Raw genomic sequence first — 12,718 nt, 5'->3', positions numbered from 1 at the left:
CCTTTTAATACTTGAAAGGTAATATAAGTTTCTTAACTTAAATGAGAGTGTATAAGTTAACTTCATGTCAAGTCTGATGAGATGAAGATTCAGGTGGTTCTCACCTCCTCCCTTCCTCCCCTCAATTACAATAGGTCTTTTGTACCTTTTGATGTAATGAGAGTTATCCCATTCAGTCTCCCTTCAACCTCCCTTCTCCTTACTACCCCCCTTTTTAAGGAGTTATTGTTTTTAAATCATTCTATCTGAGTCACAGAAAAGTTATGAGTGTCCATCACTTTGGGCTATGTATATTCTCTCTATTGGAGTTACAATTCTCAAGAGTTATGAGACTCTTTCTCCCAAGTGGGTATATAGCCAGTTTCATCTTACTGGATAGCAGTTGGGTTTTTTTTAACCTTTTCCTATGTCTCAAGCCTCCTGTTTGATGTCCAAATTTTCTATTTAGTTCTAGTCTTTTCATTATGAAATCTTGAAAGTCTCCTATTTCATTAAATGTCTATCATTTTCCCTGGAAGAGAAGGCTCAGCTTTGCTAGGTAGCAGATTCTTGGCTGCATTCCAAGCTCCCTTGCTCTTCATAATATCTCATTCCAGGCTCTTCAATCCCTTAATGTTGCTGCAGCCAAGTCCTGCATAATCCTTGATGTGGTTCCTTGGTGTTTAAATGTTTTCTTTCTGACTGCTTTCAGGATTTTTTATTTTATCAGATAGTCCTGGAATTTGGCCACAATATTCCTTGGTGTTTTCATTTTAGGATCTCTTTCTGGAAAGTATCGATATATTCTTTCAATAACTATTTTAACCTCTGGTTCCATGATGTCTGGGCAATTTTCCATCACTAAATCCTGTAATATTAAGTCCAGGTTTTTTTTTCCTCTTCAATGCACTCAGGAAGGCCAATAATCTTATATTCTTCTTTCTTGATCTATTCTTGAGGTCAGTGGTTTTGCTAATGAGATATTTTACATTTTCTTCTATTTTTTTCTATGTTTTGGTTTTGTTTAACAGAATCTTGCTGTCTCATGAAGTCATTAGTTTCCACCAATTCCATTCTTTTTTTCAGAGAAGAATTTTCTTCATTTACCTTTTGCAATTGCTTTTCCAGTAGGTCAATTCTATTTTTTGAATGAATTTTCCATTTGCCCAAGTGTAGTTTTGAGAGAACCATTTTCTATTTCCATTTGCCCTATTGAAGAATTGAGAGAATTTTTTTGCATTTTCCCAATTGAGGATCTTAGAGAATTATTCTCTTTTCATATTTGTGCAATTTTATTTTCCAAGGATTTGTTTTCTTGTTGTGAGATGTTAATTTTGACTTGCAAGGCATTAATTTTCTCTTGAGTTTCTTTTCCCAATTTTTCCAATTGATTTTTAAACCCCTTCCTGATTTCTTCAAGGAAGTCTTTCTGGGCTGGAGACCAATTCATATTCTCCTCAGAAGTGCTAGATCTCTCTGGGTTAGAATCTGTTTCTTCTAAGTATTTCTCCATGGGTCCCCTTTTAATGGCCTTTCTTCATCTTTCTAGGATCTTGTGTTGGGGGTGGCTCTCAGAGGTTTGCTTTTGAAGATCCTAGAGGCTCTGTTCACTTGGCTCAGTAATTACAAGGACCTGTCAGTAGGGGGTACTAGTTTCTTCCTCTGGAATGTTTGAAGCTCTCATCATCAGGGTCTGAGGTGACCTTGAACAATGGGCTGAACCATGGGGGGAGGGAGTTAATCTCCATTTCAGTTGAGTGAACTCTGTTGTCCACACCTGAGCCTGAGGGGCTGTTTACCATTTGTTCTAGAAAAAGGGCTCTTCTGAAAGTATGGAGCTCAGGTCCCGTGTGCAGCTGGTCATTCTTTAGGCATGCTCTAAAACTCTCTGTGCTGGAACTCACCCTCCTGTAGCTCCTCTCCCCCAGGTCAAAGATTCTAAGGCTATGGCTCTGGCAACCACCACCACTCAACAAAGTCTCTAAAGCTGAGGCCGGTCTTACAGCTTTTCCCATCTGCTGTCCCTGTACTGGCCCTCTGGTCTCCACTCCTGGTTCACCCACAGTCCCCCGAGACAGACCTTGTTGGTAGGTTTTCTTCTGCTAGCTCCTCTCTGGGTTTTGTCAGTCAAACTTCTGTTAAGAGGTTTCTTTCATATTATTTCTAAGGGGAAACCAGGAGACCTTAGCACAGCGCCTGACTTCTCTCTGCCATCTTGGCCAGAAGTCCTTCACATTACTATTTCTAAACCTCAAGGGCAGCTAGGGCTATATGAAACAAGGAAATAATGATTTTTCTTTCTTTTCTTGGTAACAATAGTGATGGGGCTTATGTGATGATTATATGTACAAAAACTCTGGGTCTTCTTTAAGATCAGTTGATCCAGGCTCTCGGCTTCAATAGCTGAAATGCCATTACCCAGCTTCCAGCAGGATAGGAGGGTTATGGCAATTACCTCCATATTCTATGGAAAATGATTCACAGGATATGATGAACTGATATCACAGTATTAGACTTTTCTGAAGGAAAAGCAAAGAATGTGGCATCTAATAGTGATCAGTAAATTGAGTTGTAGAATTTTAGTTAAAGATACATAGTTTTGCCTTCTCCAAGTTCACCCTAAAAGACTGGCAAGATAACCTATTTGAAATACACTGCAAAAGAATCTAGTTACAATGAGGTGTAGTGTATCCCAAGCTGTCATCACGTACAGGAAAACCTAGGTTCATGTTGTTTCTGGCACTGTAGCCCTGGGCAAGTCAATCTCTCAGTGTCCCTTTCCTAGTTGTTTTGTCAATTAATCATTGCTGACTCTTTATGACTCCATTTTTTAGGGGGATTTTTGGAGGGGGAGGAACAACGATGCTGGAGTCATTTGCCATTTCTTTCTCCAAGTCATTTTATAGATAAGAAAAGCAAGGTAAACCAGGTGAAGTAACTTGTCCACGGTCATACAAGTAGGTCAAATTTGAACCCAGAACCTTCTGGTTCCAGGGTTGGCACGCCATCTACTGTACTGCCATCCTCCCTCAATGTCCCTGTATGATTCTCAAATAACAGTTCTTTTGCTCTGCCATGTCACATTTTCTGGCTCATAGTGAACTTGTTCTTTACTAAACTTCTCAATCTGTATCACATTAGAAACTAAGCTAGCAATTCCTCTCCTCTCTTATACTTTTGGAATTAACTTTAATGAAAGACTTTACACTTGTTTTTATGAAATTCCAACTCAGTTGATTCTTATCAAGAACACTCTGAATTCTTACAGTCATTCAATGTATCTGTACCTATCCTAATTGTATGGTATCTACAAATTAGGTAAACATGCTAATTGTAGATTTAAATACACCCTGATGAGAATGCTGAGTAATACAAAGGGGCACTCCACTGGAAACCTTCTTCAGGTTGTCATATAATAAAACCATGTGTAACAGCTTTGGGGGGTTAGCTCATCAAATAATCATGTTATGCTGCAGTTGTTAAGGGAATATGAAAGCAATGCTAGACTGAGAAAATATATTTCAAAAATGTCAGTGCAATTAGAGGTATAATCACATAGCCAGGAACTCCAAAAGTGAAGATAGCTCAGGAAATGGAAGGCTTTAAAAATGCCATTTAGTATCATTAATTTTTTACATTAAGAGGAAAAAGTGACAAGAAACAGAATACTTTGATGAACCCAGATTTTAAAAGAATGCATACCAAAGAAAAATAGAGAGATGATATAATCAATAAAAAAAAGAATGAGACATAAATTTGAATCACATCTCATACAATAGTGCATGACACTAGACAAGATATTTAAAATTGCCTTCATCCTCAATCTTTCAAATGGGTATCATACTTCTAATATTTGCTTCATAGGGTTTTTCATGGAATAAATGACATAAGATATGCAAAGGACTCACAATGCAAATGTCTCATTACTTTATTTATCACATTATTATTATTTAATGTTTCAATTCCCAAGTAGGAATTTCAATAAATGGAAAAAATCCATGTTTATCAAATTTTAAGCAAACATAATTTCATGAGAGATAATTAATTCATCATTATATAATAAGAGTCAGAATTATTTTTATTAAAAATAAGTCAGACTGGAACTCCAGTTTGAATTTAAGTAAAAATTAAGTTCTTTGAAGGGAGATGCAGTTTTGGTTTTTGTCTTTGTATTGACAGAACTGAAGAATAACTTCTTAGCACCTAGAAGAGGACATCTAATAAATGATTTTTGTTATCACTGTTAAAATGAAATTTAATAGTGATAAGTACAAAAGGTCTATACTTGGTTCAAAAGACTGATTTATCAAATGCAAGATTGGAGGGGAATGATTAAATAGCTTTTTGACTGTGAAAAAGATCTGGAGGTTTTGGTGGACTATAAGCTCAGTAAAGCAAGTTCAGTTTTGTGACTTTCTTCATCATGGTTTCAATTTATCTTGGGTTTTCTTAAGCAATTAAAAACAGATTTGGAGGAAGGAATTTTGTGGAACTCGTAGACACATAAAGGCCATCCAATGACACAGAGAAAAAGAATTTTACTTAAATTTACCTCCATATAGCCTATGACCAAATATTTAACCCAAATCTTACAATAAAGTACTGTAAACTCTCCATAAAATAAAAATAAAAAAATTCATATTTCTTCTCTGGTAAAAAGAGGGGGCCAAAAATTTTAGGTGTAGGGGATAACTGTATTGTGATATAACAACAAAATAGGAACACCAAAGAAAACAGAATAAGAAAATCCTAGTCAAGGCATTTATGGATAGAGTTTAGTAAATGTTCAAAGACCAAATGATTCTTCATGGGACACAAATTATTCTCAAAAATACAAAAAAAAATTCAAATTTCTTTAATGAAAAATTACTATGTGGGGAAGAAAAGTGATGTAGTGAATAGAATAGTTTCTGAAATTTAGAGGACCTTAGTTCAAGTCTAACCTCAGACACTTTCTAGTTATGTGACCCTGGACAAGTCACTTAATGCTGTTTGCCTCAATTCCTCATCTGTAAAAGGATTTAAAGAAGAAATGACAAACCACTTCAGTATCTTTACCATGGAAATCTGAAATGGGGGTCAGTCATAATATGTCAAATATAACTGAAAATGATTGAACACAATACCTAAATATATGAATGTTAAAGCAAAAAAGGCAATAAAATCTAATACTTTTCACAACTCTAATAATTTACAAAAGCAAAATTGATCATTTTAACTGAGTAATATTGAACAGCACAAGGATAATTAGCAAAGTTGTTGATTGGATAAAAATATCTGCAATGAATATTTCTAATTAGGGTCTAAGTGACAAGATATATAAGGAATATAAGCACAAATACATAACATATAAAAGTATTTGCAGAAATATATAAAACCAATGAATAAGTAACCAAAGCATATAGACTGTTCATAAAAAAAAATTACAAATTATCAATTCCAGGCCAGATAGCTTTAAATCACCACTAACAAAGAAATAAGAAATCTTAAAAAACTGTAAGGATTCACACATAAAATTGGCAAATTATTCCCCTAGAACCCTTTTTTATTGTGGCAAAGAACTAGAAACCCATCATTACTGAATATTTCAAAAATTTTTGGTGCATGAAAATAATGGAATGTTATTCAAAGAAATTATGAATATTCTAAGAAATTATAAATATGAATAATTCAGAGATGCATTGGGAAATTCCATGAACTGATACAGAACAAAAACAGTAAGAATCAGAAGTGACAGAATATCAAGAAAACAATATACTCAATGACTAAAATGTGAAGGAAAGAACAAGAAAATGCAACTGAATGCTGCAAAACGTGACCCTGGAGAAGAATTAAGAAAATACATCTCTCTCCTTTCTACTTTAGTGGTGGGAGAGGGTGGAAATAGTATTCTGAATGTACTATCTGAAATAGTTTTGAGGATGACTTACACACACACACACACACACACACACACACACACACACACACACACATATACAAATACATACCATATATGGTGCCATGGAAATACTGGGCAGAGAACAAATAGTTAAATTCTGTGTCTTTTTACAACAAACTTAAATCTTATCCTTTAAGTTATGCTTTGTGAAAAGGTTATAGAACAAATGTTTTTGTAACATCCCTAACTGCTTCTCTACCAAATATTGAATTGATTACAGCCATCTAGGTATCCTCTGTTCTACCAACTAGGTACAACATTCACTGAGAAAGATCCTACAAGGACAGAGAGATAAGGTAATTAGCCTCACATGATAACAAACTATTAGTTCTTTGTTCTCCAGAAATAAATCTTTGTTATTCCTGACATCCTTTACACACTATACCTGTGCTGAGCTCTACCCCTTTGCTAGAACATATATTATGTCCTGTTCCCCTATATAAGTCCTGGCTTTTTTCCCCTGCTAGTTGCTTATACTCTAGGTATAAAGCCCACATGCAGTAACTTTCTATCAATCTATTAAAATATATTTATCCCTTATATTTCTAGGTTATGAGGCTTTGTGAAATTCCTTCACTATTCAAATCCTAGATCACTACATGAGCCCCAAATTGCATCCCAAATATGTGTGTTTGTGTCCGTGTGTGTGTGTGTGTGTGTGTATAAAGATACATATATATTCAGGCATTGGAAGTTTTCTCAGTGGAGCTTTTCAGTGAAATTGAATGACTGCTAGCTAGGGAATTCAGTTCAAATGAGATCAAAAGACCTTTCAAATGTTGTGATTTTTTTAATCCTAAATTTTGGGGAATATAAGCAATATCTATAATGGAGAATTTACAAACATAGGAGAAGTGAGGGAATTGGAACTGGTTGGAAAATAATACAGACAATTATTGGTTGATCAATTATAATTATACAAAATCTTCAAGGCAACAAAATGTGAGAAAAATTCAGTTATTTGAAATTTTATTGAAAATCCATTTCTAAGGGTGGCTAGGTAGCACAGTGGATAGAGCACTGGCCCTGGAGTCAGGAGTACCTGAGTTCAAATCTGGCCTCAAACACATAATAACTTATTCAGTGCCATACCCAACTGCAAATAATTATTTTACCAAGCTAGAAAAAAAAAATATTAACAAAATTCATCTGGAGCAATAAAAGGTCAAGAATAGCAAGAATAGCAAATGTAAAGTAAAGTCCACCAGATGTAAAACTATACGATAAAGCAGTCATTAAAACTGCCTGGTATTAGTTATGAAATAGAGTAATGGATCAGTGGAGTAGGATAGGTTCCAAAGAGACAGCAGCAAATGACTACAGCAATCTACTATTTGACAAACCCAAAGACATCAGCTTCTGGGATAAGAAATCACTATTTGATAAAAATTGTTGGGAAAACTGGAAAATAGTATGGCAAAAACTAGACACAGACCCTCATCTTACACCCTATACCAAAATAAGGTCAAAATGGGTATTTAGACATAAAGGGCGACATCATAGATAAACTAATAGACCAAGAAATATTCTATCAGATCCATGGAAAAGGGGATAAATTTATGAACAAACATTATAAACTGCAAAATGAATGATTCTGACTATATTAAAATTTAAAAGTTTTTTCACTAATAAAATTATTGCTGCCAAAATTAGAAGGAAAGCAAAAAGCTAGAAAACAATCTTCATAGCTAGGAGTTTTAATAAAAAGTCTGAATAAACTATATATAGAGAATTTCATCAAATTTATAAGGTCACAAGTAATTCCCAATTGATAAATGGTCAAAGGATATGATTAGACAGTTTTTGAATGGAGAAGTTAAAGCTATATATAATCTATGAAAGATGCTCCAAATCATTATTGATTAGAGAAATGCAAATTAAAATAACTATAAGATATCAATTCACACCTATCAGATTGGCCAAGATGAGAAAAAGGGAAGATGATCAATGTTGGAGAGGTTGTGAGAGGATTAGGACATTGATGCATTGGTGGAGTTGCAAAATGATCTAACCATTCTGGAGAGCAATATGGAACTATGCCCAAAAAGCAATAAAATTGTTCATACCCTTTGACCCAACAATTCCAATTCTAGGCCTAGATCCAGAAGAAATCATAAAAAAGGGAAAAGTCCTACATGTTCCAAAATATTCATAGCAGCACTTTTTGTAGTGGCAAAGAATTGGAAACTGAGGAATGCCCATCAATTGGGGAATGACTAAACAAGTTATGATACATGAATACTATGGAATATTATTGTTCTAGAAGAAACCATAAATGGTCAGACTCTAGAGAAGCAAGGAATGAATTACAGGATCTGATGCTGAGCAAATAGAGTAGAACCAAGAGAACAATGTGCACATTAACAACATTGGGAGATGAACAACCTTGAAGGAAGCAGCTCCTCTCAGCAGTTCAGAGAGCTAGGACAAGTGTATTAGACTATCTATGGACACTGTTATCCCCATCCAGAAGAAGAAAAACAAAACAAAACAAAAAACACTTCATAAAAATTATCTCATGTATCTCTTTCCTTTAATCCTAATTTCTTGTATGGAAAATGACTAATCTGTAAACATGTTTATCAAAAATATGTATATACAATGCTAACCTGACTGTTAGCCACTGGGCAGAGGGGGTTGGGAAGGGAGGGTGGAAAGAAATTTTGTAACTTAAAAATATACATGTGCATATGGATGAAAAAAATAAAGATGCTACTCAAAAAAATTTCAACGTGACAAGTACTCCTCAGTAGAAGCATGATGCACTGATAAAGGTATATATCAATGCAGAAGACAGGAGCGAAGGTCTTATATAAATACAGAGAATCACAAGGTTTGAAGTAACCTGAGAAGATAATTCTATCAGAATTTGGAAATTAAAAGATCACTGGATATGAAATCAGAATATTAGGATTTGAATTACTTACTATTATGACCATGGTCAAACTAACTATGTGGAACCTTGGTTTTCTCAAATCTAAAATAAGGTTGTAGGACTAGATGTTTTCTATGTCCCCTGCTCTACTCTGGAAATCTAATGATTCCAAAACCCAAACTAATTAGAAAATCCTTCAACAATATCTATTAGTGGTCAATCTTGTTTGGGTTTTTGTTGTTTTTTTTGTTTGTTTTTGCAAGGCAATGTGATTAAATGACTTTCCCAAGGTCATACAGCTAGGTAATTATTGTCTGAGGCTGCATTTGACCTCAGGTTCTCCTAACATCAGGACTGGTAATCTATTCACTGCCCCTCCAGTAGTCATTCTTTTCTTTTTGTTAGTTTTTTTTTTTCAAGGCAATGGGGTTAAAAGTGGTTTGCCCAAGGCCACACAGCTAGGTAATTATTAAGTGTCTGAGGTCTGATTTGAACCCAAGTACTCCTGACTCCAAGGCCGGTTCTCTATCCACTGTGCCACCTAGCTGCCCCTCCAGTAGTCATTCTTAAAAGACAACTACGAAGAGAAATCCACTCATTGTCTCCTGAGAGAGAGACAACCCTACTTTTGGATTGATCTTTTCTGAAGGTTTTCTTTATATTGCAACCAAAACCTGCTCTACATTTGCAATGTATTGCAACTCTAGTTTTCTTTTAAGATATTTCATCCTAACATAGAAGTCCAAGAAACCTTTGCCTACATGATTTTTTTCTTTGCCTAGATACAAGATAGCTTAAGTGAATAAGTAGAAGGGATAGCTTGTCTGGTTTCATCTAATGTAGTTAAACTGAATAACTATCCTTCTGACAAAAATTTATATATTTTCAGAAATGGTCCTCCCTCCACACTCTTCTGATGTTATTGTTCAGTCATTATCAGTTGTATCAAGTATTTTGTGACCAAGGTTTTCTTGACCAAGATAGTTGGCCATTTCCTTCTCTGGCTCCTTTTAAAGATGAAGAAACTAAGGCAAATAAGATTAAGTAATTTGATGAAAGTCAAATAACTAGTAAGTGTTGAAGGGCAGCTTTGAATTCAAGGAGGGGAGTCTTCCTGACTTCTCCAAATCTGATACTCTCTCCACTGTGCCACCTAGCTGCATTAGTGACCAGCTACTCTCCTGGTGACTTGGAGCCATAGCAACCTCAAAACAAACAAAGACAAGGGATTTGACCTGTCTATTGGCCCTGAGGAGCTAGAGCTATATCTCTAATGCCTGCTCCTTAACTATACTGCATTATATTGTACTCTCACTTTGAGATATATAGATCTAAAATCTTCCAAACACAATCACAAGTAGGAAATAAACATTATAATCACAGAAATTATAAAGAATTTATTTCTAAAAAATCATAGCCTAGATTCATAAATTGTAAATAATGATATTTAAAAAGGTATATAATAGTTTTCACAATTTCTGAAGGGGTATTTCAATTATTTGGTTTTAATGCTGGAATTTTGGCATAATAATTTAAGAGTTTCATGACAAATTTATTTTTTTTCAATTATAAACAAGAGAAAAATATGTGCCTTCAGTTTTGGATGGAATTTCTTATCTTTACTTTTGACTATGAAATAATGAACTGCAAAGTTTCAGGAGGAGAATGAATTATGCAGTTTTTTAAAGTAAATTCTAGATTTATGAGAATCCCCCTGAGAGGAACATGAAATATAAACCAACTCACCATAATCTGAGTAAAAGAGCCATGTTATATACCTGTTTAATTCAATTTATGCAAAATGTCTTGGCTGCAAGGTGTACACCAGCCCTTTGATTTTTTTAAAAGGCTACAAAAACTCTTTTTGATGAGAAATGTAAGTTCAAATCATTTGTCCTAATAAGGTTAATTTTCATTTCATTCATACAGCAAATAAACTGGCATTTAAGTAAGCTTTTAATTTTGTATATTGGCATTGACAGACAAATTGCATTCTTTCTAACATATGCTTTCATTTCTATTTCTCCTTACAAAGTAAGTCGATATGCAAAAACACTACTTAAAATAATCTAATTTTTTTATTAATTACTAATGCTTTCCTGTTAGTAATATGTTTCTACCACAGAATCAAAAATTAGTTATAATACATTAATATCTCTGAAGCAGTATTATTGTCCTAATTTGTCTGAAATAAACAACCAAAGAAATAATTTCTCTTGCCCAAGATTATACAATGGCCTCCAATGTTCCTATAATTGACATAAAGTTTGGGCTTTTGTTTTTGTTTTTAGCTATCACTTTTAGAAGTAAATTAACTCTTTCAAACATTGAATATCTAGTATGTGAGCAATATGGTATTAAATGTGCCTTGGTAACAGGGAAGAATTAAAATATTTCTAAATACTCTGCTTAATGAATAAAAGACCCCAGAGTCAGAGGTCTTTTTAACGGTAAAAAAAAAAACTTGGATACCTATGCAAATATGATTATTTTTCTTTGTAATCATATGTATTTTATTTTGTTCACTTAAAAATACCTTTTTTAGAAAGGGTCTATAGATTTTACTAGACTTCCAGGATGGCCTGTGACACAAATAGTTAAGAACTCTTACATTAGAGTGAGTTTGCTTATAGTTTGCTATAATAAGCAGATCGTCTAAGTGGCATAGTAGAGTATAGGACTTGGAGCCAGGAAAACTCTCATTACTGTGTTCAAATATGAACTCAGACACTTACTAACTGTGCAATCCTAGGCATGCCCCTTAATCCTATTGACCTCAATTTCCTCCTCTGTAAAATTCACTGGAGAAGGAAATGAAAAATCACTTCAGTATCTTAGACAAGAACCTCCAGTGGGATCAATGAAGAGTCAGACACAACAACAATAAACACTTAATAAATATTTATTGACTTATTAAATGACTCAACATTGAATTTGCTTCCCAATAGCCAAAAATAATGAATCTATTGTAGGGACATTTTCTGTTGGGATTTTTTGTTTGTTTGCTTATTTATTTGTTAATGAAGAAGTCAACAAAAAAGGCAGATAGAATAATTTATGTTTTGCTTCATTTTGAGACAATGGAGGGACATTGAGACCAGTGAAGTAACTGGCTTCAATTTTTCTAATATGAAACTCCTTCTACCAATGTAGCTTGCTGAGTTATCCCTAGGTATAAACTTAAAGAATTCTTCTGGGCTCTGTAGTTTGTATGTGTCAGAGGAAGGACTTGAAACCAGGACATCCTGAATCTAAGGCTAACCACCTATCTATTACTCTATGCTGCTCCCTTAGTCAATCAATAAAGATTTATTAAGTGTCTCCTATATGCCAGCCACTGTGATAGGCATTAGAGATATAAGTACTGATAAAGATTTTTTTAGATAAACAAAGTCAATCTCTTATTCTATCAATCATGCTGCCAAATTTAAAAGATACACACACACAAATATATATATAAACATATATATTCATAATTATGATTCTAAAATGCTGTAGAATTCTGAAAGGATTTCCTTCTCAATCATGAAGGAGAGATGCTTTCTACAGTTTTTAGTATAAACAGCATTTTAATCTATGACATCACTTCCCTGATGTTGTGGTCTTCCTTGAAAACAAAGGTACAAATCTTATTATAATTCACTGAAATTTGGTAAATATTAATAATAGTTGTTATTTGATTAGAAGGCCACACTAATCAAATTAATGGTGCCATGACTTGTACATTATGTTTATTGTAATGAGGAGTATATGGTACAAAGACAGTCTTCTCACTTGCCTTTTCCAGAACCATTTCATTCCATGCTCTTATTTGACAGGAAATGGGATTTTTGATGATGATTTGGATGCTGCAGGAGTTCTGACCCTTTAAAACAATTCTCCTTCCTGTTATAAGTGAAGTACCCCATTGCTAAAATAGTGCC

General features: G+C 34.2%; 1 protein-coding gene and 1 long non-coding RNA gene across 9 annotated transcripts in view; one reads left to right on the top strand and one right to left on the bottom strand.

The window, feature by feature from the left end:
• The window catches only part of PXDNL (peroxidasin like), a 586,539-nt gene that overhangs the window by 209,977 nt on the left and 363,844 nt on the right, over nucleotides 1-12,718 (bottom strand). The gene's annotated exons all lie outside the window — the stretch shown is intronic.
• LOC141502199 (uncharacterized) overlaps nucleotides 1,926-12,718 on the top strand; it is an 80,384-nt gene continuing 69,591 nt past the window's right edge. For all 4 annotated transcript variants that reach the window (XR_012472446.1, XR_012472445.1, XR_012472447.1 and 1 more), the window contains exon 1: nucleotides 1,926-2,066. This is a non-coding gene — a long non-coding RNA (uncharacterized LOC141502199). The remainder of the gene's footprint in view (nucleotides 2,067-12,718) is intronic.

This window comes from Macrotis lagotis, chromosome X (genome assembly GCF_037893015.1).
Source record: "Macrotis lagotis isolate mMagLag1 chromosome X, bilby.v1.9.chrom.fasta, whole genome shotgun sequence".
Lineage (NCBI taxonomy): Eukaryota > Metazoa > Chordata > Mammalia > Peramelemorphia > Peramelidae > Macrotis > Macrotis lagotis.
Note: the sequence above shows the minus strand (reverse complement) of the source record. Positions and strands in the feature narration are given on the sequence as shown.